Here is a 9,838-nt window from a genome sequence, read left to right as displayed (position 1 = left end):
TTGCCACCAAAAAGCCTCCAATATTGACTTCCTTTGAGCTTGGCCTTCAAAACCTTCAAGGAGCACTCAACACACCTTAAGTGATGGAATAACAAGTCTAAAAACTGAAAATGCACAATTAGGAACAGCTACACCAAGTGGTGGAAAGCAATGTGACAAGACTAGAAGGAATTCCAAGAAAAGACAAGCAACAAATAAAGCACTATTTGAAAGCTAGTACACAAAGGAATTCCTAACAAAGGCACTAGAATGGATTACAAAAACAAAGCTAAGATTAGAAACAAAATTAAGACACAAAATATGTGGCTGGACTGAAAATTAATAGGCAAAAATTTCACCAAAACCGAGAGCTAATTCACACAAATTTTCACTCCTTGGCTTTTCTTATGTTCTTTCTTTTTGTTTTCTTTTGTAAATTCTTTTGTTCTTTCTTTTTATTTGTTGACACAGGAGTTTAATGCCTTTTAAACATGTGTAAGTCTCGGATTTAATAGGATAGAACTGCTGCAAAAATTTTCACACAAAACAAGAGGTGTTCACATGCAATGTTCAACTAGTGCTTCACAATTTTGTACTATTCTTTTTGTCAAATTTTTAAGCACTCTTTCTCTTGTTTTTCTAATGTTTTTAGAACACAAACACCCCTGTTTTGTCACTGTTTTAAGTGCCTAAAAAGTGTTAAAAGTTTCAGCCACAACACAAGACTCAGAAACCTAATAGGAATTAGTGTTTAACAATTTTTTTCTTGACAAACTTTTAACAAGACATAAAGGAAACCTAACTCTAGGAAATTTGCTAGAACTAATAGAAAATTATGAACTCAAACATGTAAAACAAAAGCACATATAGGTAGGTTCAGATTCAATAAGAAAATACACAAAAAATTTCGGACACAAACAACACACAAAAAATTAGGTCCACAAGATAGTCTAGGAATTTTCAAAATGAAAAGGACTACACATGACTTCTATGACAAAACAAATGATTCCAAAAATAAAAATAATGCAATGTGAATGAAGTCCAATCGCGGACACATGTTAAGGAATGGAGAAGACTCAAACAAAAATCAAAATGCACAAGTATAGGAAACCTAAAGCACAACACAATTGATTCACGGATTAGGAACAAGCAAGAATATGAATCAATTTACTTCTTATGTGACATATAGGATCTATCAAATTTTTTTAGATAATTTAGATCCATGCAGCAAACACATATTTAGACATAGGAGAAGGAAGATACAACATGGATTCACTTAGAAAAAGTTTGAACACAAAACCTCAAGAGCACTAGGCTCTAGATACCAAAACTGATGGAACTACTTGGAGAAGATTGATGAATCTTCAAGTGCTCCATTCCAAGACCTTTAAACTCTTGAGGTTTACCATGAATTTGGATGAGAAAATCCTTTGAAGAAGCTTCAATGGAGAAGAATCACCAAGGAGGTTCGGTTACTCCATGAAAGAGTGATGAAGCTTGTTGAACAAGCTAAAAGGTTGGAAACCTTTGAGAGAAACTTAGAAAGAAAGTTTCTCCACGAAATTTAGGACTTTAAGAGGAGAGAATTTGAGTCAAATTCTGATTTCATATCTCAAAAAGTGAAGTACAATGAACAATTTAGAAATATATAGGGAGAGGTAACTTGTAGAGGAAGCTAACCTTAACCATGGTTCACTAGGAACCATGGTAAGGTGTAGCTAACCATCCATGGTTTCTAAAACTTGTAGGAGAAGCTAACCTTGACCATGGTTCACTTAAGAACCATGGTAAGGTCAGCCAAACCTACTAAGGTTTAGAAGCTTGGAAGGAAAGCTTCAAAGCTTGTAAGAGAAGCTAGAAATTTTGGCCAAAAATAAAAAGAATGAGCTAGGCGGGCAAGGCTCAAAAATGCTCCATGATTTATTTCAAAAATATTTGATTTGGTTTAGTTAGGTTCATCATATGATGATGAGACCTGGCTAAATCAAATCTATGAAAAATTAGGAGCAAAATTTTGCCTAGGCCCAGTTCTGGCCCAATTACTAGTCACACCCACAAGCATTGCTAAATGCCACCCCTTTTTCCCTACTAAAAAAATATAAAATGAATGTATCAACAAAGGAGGTTAAATGGAGTTAAACTCTCCAAGTAACCCACCCTAAAATCAATATACAATCACTAGTTAAAAGCAAGTAAAGTGCCTCACAAATACAAAGGCAAAAATAAGCCTATACAAAGAGACTACTATATGTACAAACATATGAAAGGTCTTTAATATCATCCCATTCCTCTTGGTTCTTTTAAGATATCACCTCTTGGATTCCTTGGCCTTGGCCATAATCTATCAATTGGACTCTTGAAATGAGAGAGAATTTCTGAATTCTAAGTCTCATAAATGTCAAAAGTGATTACAAGAGTAGAAATTACAAATATATAGAGGTAGGTAGCTTAAGGAGCAAGCTAACCTTAACCATGGTTCACTAGGAACCATGGTAAGGTTAGTTGACCTTCTAGATGAGTTTAGAAACTTATGGAGCAAGCTTCTCACTTAGCTTGCTTGGGAAGCAAGCTAAGGAGAAGCTTGTAGCACAAGCTTCTCATCTCCTTGAAGGTTAGAGAAGCAATTCGGTCAAAGAAAGGAGACTAGGCAAGGTGGGCGGATTTGGTCTCTTTTGGCTCCTTGAATTAATTTCAAAAATGTTTGATTTGGTTTAGTTAGGTTCATCCAATGATGATGAAACCTAGCTAAATCAAATCTATGAAAAATTAGGAATAAAATGAGTCCAATATGTAAAATTTTTCCTCGGCCAAATTCTGGCCCAATTACTAGTCACACCCTCAGGCATTGCTAAATGCCACCCCTCTTTTCCTACTGAAAAAATAGAAAATGAGTGTATCAACAAAGGAGGTTAAATGGATTCAAACTCTCCAAGTAACCCACCCTAGAATCAAGATACAATGACTAATAAAAGAAACTAAAGTGCCTCAGAAATACAAAGGCAAAAATAAGCCTATACAAGAGAACTATGTACAAGATATTTACAACTAGAACTATGCCTTCTCTTCATGATAGAGTGGTCCAAACTGAAGAGTACCTTGGGATTGGAAAGCCCACTGGTCTTCAAGGTGGCCGTAGCTCTAGAGATTGGGCCCTTGGCCCATGGTCCATCATCCCATTCCTATTGGTTCCTTCAATGTATCACCTCTTGGATTCCTTGGCCTTGGCCATAGTCTATCAAATTCAGTCACATTCAGATATGGGATACAATGGACACAGACTCTGAATTTACATGCATGTGGTACTAATCTCAAGATATACGTAGTGCATATCAAACGATTTATAGATTTGCATGCATATGATGCATGTCACATAGACCTTTTCATATTATGAAATCATTATATATATATATATATATATATATATATATATATATATATATATGAACTCGATGATTTGCCATGCTCACAATTGCTATTAATGATACATACATTTTACCATATACATAATTTTCCAACATGAATCAAGTATCTCATTCAAGAAATCTATCAAGCATACATATTCATTCCATACTCATCAACATTCAAACTACTCACATCTCTTAGCTCTCATAAGGAGCCATCTTTTATATACGGTCAGTGCTCGATAGAAATCCATCTACGCCTAACAATGTGACACCCTCTACCCCATTATTAATATACAACAAATGTAACAATAAAATATTTCTTTTCTTCTTTTTGGGTAAATAAAATCTTTCATAGTTGACAAATATTTCAAATATCACAAGGTAGAAGATTCACATTCGTAACTCATAAATCATAACTACAGTGTAAAAGAATTATAAAAGAAAAGAAGTTAAGATTTTCAATACAATTTAGTGAAAAACAAGAAATCATATATATACAAATAATAATAAAGGAAATATAAATTAACTCCAGTAAAGGTGGCAGTGCCTCCTGGTTAGGAATCAATTTATATTTTCCAAATCATGTAATAAAATATAAATAAAGATATTCATTCTGGTCTTTTATCAAGAACGTTCAAATTACAATTCTTAACATACATTTTCCTTGAATTATAAACTTTATCTACGTTATCTCTTCGTTAGAAATTACAAAGAAGAGAAACTAAAGTTATTAAAACAATAACATATTAAACTAAAATAACTATGCCCCGATGTCACATCCTATCAGAGCATGCCCAATTGAAGCCTTTAAGCCTCATCACCAACATCCTCATGATGCTGATCATCTGCAACACAATTTAAAACATATACAAAAACAACAAGGGAGTGAGAAACATCTCACTCAGTTTCAGGTGCAGAAATAACTGCTAGATAGCACACACACACACACAACATATATAAGTCACATGTAAACAATACATAAATAGTCAATATCACATATATATACTCATTTATCATGCTTATGATGTCATGGACTCAACTCATAAATGCATGCATGTGGCGCCATACGGAAGATTCACAATTCATCGTTGGTGACCCTAAGGTACACCTGGTTACATCACTGGTGACCCTAAGGTACACCTTGTTAGCATGTTACATCGTGGGTGACCCTAAGGTACACCTTGTTAGTCGTGGGTGACCATAAGGTACACCTTGTTAGCATGTTACATCGTGGGTGACCATAAAGTACACCTTGTTAGTCGTGGGTATGCGGCCTCAGCGGCACACCTGGAGTAATATATGCATATGATGCATGTCATACATTCATAATCTCATGGACTCAACATTTAACTTATTACATAATTTCATTTAGTACATCATATCATTATTTGTCATAGTATCATAATCATAGTTTGTCTCAATAGTCCATTCTTAGGTCTCATGTCATTTGTCCATATTTCACATGGTCATGTCATCAATACTCCTCATAAGGTCCGCATAGGTATTCATAGAGAGCATTCTTGTTCATATTAAAACTCATTTATTATTAACATTAATTTCATACTCATTTATTACTTTCAACAAAGAACAAAGTAAAGTAAATAGAAAATCAAACAGAACAACGGCATCTTCAACAAAGAACAAAATAGAGTAAATAGAAAATTGGACAGAACAACGGCACCTTTAACAAAAAGCAAAGTAGAGTAAATAGAAATTTAGACAGAACAACGGCAAGGGATTGGGGGCCAATCCGACAAACAACTATCCAACAATTATCCCCACACCCCTGAGCGAGGTTCTCACTCCCCCCCCTTACCTGGATAGGCGGAGTTGGAACTTGGGCAGGACCTCCTCCTCTGGATCCCCTCTTTCTTTTCCTTTTCTCTCTCTTTCTCTCTCTCTCTCTTCTCTTTCTCTCTCTAGGATTTCACTTCTTCTCTGTATAAAAATTTTCACCCCCCCTGCCCTATTTATAGGCAAACTGGTGTACCCGGAACGGCCCGTATTGAATTCGGAACGGCCCGTTCCGGATCCTTCGAATTTGTGCAAATTTCTCAACTGGAACGGCCCGTTCCAAAATCGGAACGACCCGTTCCCAAAAAGCAGAACGGCCCGTTCTAAAACCAGAACGGCCCGTTCTTAATCTCAGCAGAACGGCTCGTTCTCCTTCTGGAACGGCCCGTTCTCCATACCAGAACGGCCCGTTCCAGGCCCGTTCTGGGACTACAAAAACCTCACATTTTCAACATTTGGAACGGCCCGTTCCACTTTTGGAACGGCCCGTTCCGAAACCCAAAATATCCCTATAACTTTATTAAAATTACGAAAATGCCATTAACAAAAATAATAATAATAAAGATTTGGGTGTTACAAACAAAACTTATCTAGAAAGCACTCATAGCTCTCGAGATGACTCACGTCCGACGTGACCCATATCGCGCTTAGTGAGATAGCAACAAGGACTCCCTTAGAACCCCTACTCCCGACGAGCCTTAAACATAGTCAACATGAGTGTCACAAAGACTTACAACCTCATTTCATTTGTGTATGTCTACTTAGTTTGTCAAAATTCTAAGGTAGAACACTAGAAACCTTCACAAAAATTGCAACCTTTGGATATACTAGTGTGAAAGTGGGATAGTATCTCCATGGACTTTGTGGTTGAGTTATCTAGAACCACAAAGAATCTAGATTCCATTTGGGTTATAGTGAATAGACTAATGAAGTGTGCCCATTTTATCCCTTTCAACATTAGATACCTTTAGGAGAGGTTGACCAAGTTATACATAGGTGAGATTGTGAGGTTACATAGGGTTCATGCTAATATAGTTTCTGATAGAGACCTGAGGTTTACCTCTAGATTTTGGGAGAGCTTGCATAAGGCTTAGGTACCAAACTTAGGTTGAGTTCGATCTATTACCCTCAAACAGGTGGCCAAATCAAAAGAACCATATAGCCTTTAGCGGACTTGTTGAGAGCATGTGTCTTATAATCTAGGGGTAGTTGGGATAGTTATCTACCTTTGATAGAGTTTTCCTATAATAACAACCACCATTCCAGTATTAAGATGATACCTTATGAGGCACTTTATGGTAGGAGATGTAGAAAACTATTATGTTTGGTTAAACTTGGGGAGAGTTCCATGTTAGGACCTGAGGTAATTCAACAAATCACTAAGAAGGTGAGATTAATCCTGGATAGAATAAGAGCATTCCAAAGTAGGCAGAAGAGCTATCATGATAAGAAAAGGAAAAACCATAAGTTTAAGGAGGGAGATCATGTATTCCTTAAGGTAACTCCTTGGAATGGAGTTGGTAGAGCATTTAAATCACGCAAGCTTGCTCCATGATTCATTGGTCCCTATCAAATCCTTACGAGATTGGTACGTAATGTTGCTTACCAAATTATTTTGCCTTCGTCCCTTTCTAATTTGTACGATGTTTGTAACAGCCCAAAATTTCTGGGCCAGGGGCCCAATTGATTGCCCGGAACGGGCCGTTTCAAAAGTGAAACGGGCCATTCCAAAATAAGAAAAATGCCCAAAATTGGAGAAGCAGAACGGGCCGTTCTGGTTTGGAGAACGGGCCTTTCTGGTGGGAGAACGGGCCATTCTACTGGGATTGAGAACGAGCCGTTCTGGTTTTGGAACGGGCCGTTCCAGTTGAGAATTTTGCGTAGTTTCAAAGGGTCCAAAATGGCCGTTCCACTTTTGGAACGGGCCGTTCCGGTAGGTGAACCTGAAATCCTATAAATAGCACCCCTCACCTGTCATTTTCACACATCTCTCATTCTCTCTTCCTATTATCTTCTGTTCTCTCTTCTCTCCCTCTTCTTCTCTCTGAAGACCAAGGGGCACTTAGAGGAGGAGACCAAGAGATCCCTGTTTTAGTTCAACTGCTGTTTATCCAGGTACGGGGGAAAAGGGAATTATTTATATGTAGAGTTACATGAGGGAATTGGGTAGAGGAAGAGCCCTTAAGATTATGATTAATTTTATAATTATTTCTGTTTGAAAAATTATTAGTCTTATTTGATTCTGTATGTATTTAGGAATATGGATATATGATTAATTGGTAAAAATGATGCTCTGGGAGAGAGAGCGAAATTATAGAAAAGTGCCTGTAAGTTAGGTTGTGAAAAATTGGATGATTTCTGTTTGAAGAATTGATGATCCCATTAGATTCTGTATGTGATGAGGATTATAAATATGCTAATAATTTGTAAGAATGATGATCTGGGAGAGAGGACGAAATTGTAGAAAAGTGCTTGTGAGCTAGGTTTTGGAACAATTGGGGGTTTTACTGTTTATGTTGAAATTATATTAAATTGGTAATTTCGTGGAGTATTATATTAATTTATGAATGTTATTGCTAAAAAAATTAGTGATTTAGAAGTGAATTGCTTGAGGTGTATGAAACCCATTATTTTGGACTTATCTGATGTGCGTATGGAATTGAACTATGAGATGTTGTGTGGAATGTGAATGAGATGTGATTGTGGTTCTTCACACCTATGACCAGGGGTGAGCACGGCCCGAGATTATTACATGGGTATCGTGACCTTGGTTAACATGTCAGGGGTGAGCACGGCCCTGGGTTAGGGGTAACGTGACCTTGGCACAGTGTTATATTAGGGGTGAGCACGACCTAGGATTGTTACATAGGTATCGTGACCTTGGTTAACATGTCAGGGGTGAGCACGACCCTGGATTAGGGGTAACGTGACCTTGGCACAGTGTTATATCAGGGGTGAGCACGGCCTTGGATTGTTAAATGGGTAGCGTGACCTTGGCATAGTGTGAAGTGCAAGATTTGTGGTGATTGGTGTGATTGAGAATTATGACGTGATGATGATGCATGATTGATTGAAATACGATATGTTGAAATATTTATGAATATTAAGCTATAATGAGATACTATGTTGTGTTTTCTTATGTGCTATATATATAGATGTTTTCTTTTCTCACCGTATAACTTGTGGATGTTTTAGGTGAGGAAGATCCGGGCTATGAGTGACATCTAGAATGTCAACAGTTGATTTATGGGTATGCTCTGATATTGTGACATCGGGGCAGAGGATTTCTAGGACATGAATTGTATTTGTATATGGAGTTGAACGCTATTAATTTGAAAACATTTTGTAACCTCTTATGTTTTATTTTTCCAACTTCCATTTTCAGACTATTTTAGATATTGAAGAATGTTTCTAAAGGTTTTTATGTGAACCCTTTTACCTATGTGGAAAATTTTATTTCCTTAGTTTATTTATATTATTACAATATATGTGTTGGGGTAGTAAGGGTGTCACAATGTCTTTCATGTTTCCTAATTTAAAGAATATATTCATGACCCATCTCAAATTGTTGAGTCAGATAACATTCAATTGAAGGATAACCTCATCTATGAAACTATTCCTTTGAGGATTGAGGATAAAAGGGTGAAACAATTGAAATGTAAGGAAATTCCTTTGGTTAAGGTTGTTTGGGGAGAAAATGTTGAGAAAAGTGCTGCATGGGAACTAGAGAGCCAAATGAGATAGTTGTATATGTTTTTGTTCGCTTAAGGTAATTTTGGGGACGAAATTCTAAAGAAAAAGGGACGGGAGTTGTAAAATCTTACGTTTATGCAATTACATTATTAATATATATTATAAAATTTAAAGGGTTGATGTTAGAAAGCAATTTACAATTATAATTATATTTTATTTATGTATTTTGATTAAATTATATGAGGATTATATTATGATATAATGTGTTTATTATTATTATTATTATTATTATTATTATTAAGTGAGGGAAAGAAAGATATTGTAATCAAAATTAAGGTTGAGTAACCATGGATAGGTTAGAGGGAGGCTAAGTTAGGTTTAATATAAAAAAGAGAGATGCATTAGTTTTTTGCTCATGCCCACACTTTTCTTTTATGCTTTGAAGGGCTAGGAGAAAAAAAGATAGGAGTAGATCATCTTGGAAACCTACATTCTTTGTTGTTTGTTGATAGAGGTAAGGGGGAGTGAGAATTCTGAAAAGAAGATAAGAGGAGATCATCTTGGAGACCTACATTCTTTGTTGTTTGTTGATAGAGGTAAAAGGGAGTGAGAATTTTCACTCTAGGGCATGGGGTAACTGATGGGCAATAAGATTGGCCCACAACCTCTATATGTTATATGTGTTGTATAAAGGGGAAAATCCCAATTGTTTTCTATTCTCGTTTGTTGTTTTCTTATGTGATTTTACTGCTTTTACATTAATATGAATTGTGATCATATATGATTAATTTCGTGCATTATTGAACCATTTTTGGTATGAATTGAGTTGCCTGAGGGTTCCCATAAGAACCCTAAGAATAAGTGAGTGACTAGTCATTGTGTGAATAATTAAAGAAAGTTGTAATTGCATGAAATTTGTATCTTTTGATGTATTGTATGAGTAAAATAGAGTGTTTTACCAATTGAAC

General features: G+C 36.1%; 1 long non-coding RNA gene across 1 annotated transcript; it reads right to left on the bottom strand.

Moving 5' to 3' along the window:
- Window positions 1-3,976: 3,976 nt before the first annotated feature.
- LOC145953118 (uncharacterized) lies at window positions 3,977-5,553 on the bottom strand. The gene is made up of 2 exons (XR_014430670.1): window positions 5,200-5,553; window positions 3,977-4,228 (listed from the first exon to the last, which is right to left on the bottom strand). It is a non-coding gene; the product is annotated as an uncharacterized LOC145953118 (long non-coding RNA).
- Between the last annotated feature and the right edge of the window lie 4,285 nt (window positions 5,554-9,838).

This window comes from Cajanus cajan, chromosome 11, assembly GCF_000230855.2.
Source record: "Cajanus cajan strain Asha chromosome 11, NIPB_CcT2T_4, whole genome shotgun sequence".
NCBI lineage: Eukaryota > Viridiplantae > Streptophyta > Magnoliopsida > Fabales > Fabaceae > Cajanus > Cajanus cajan.
Note: the sequence above shows the minus strand (reverse complement) of the source record. Positions and strands in the feature narration are given on the sequence as shown.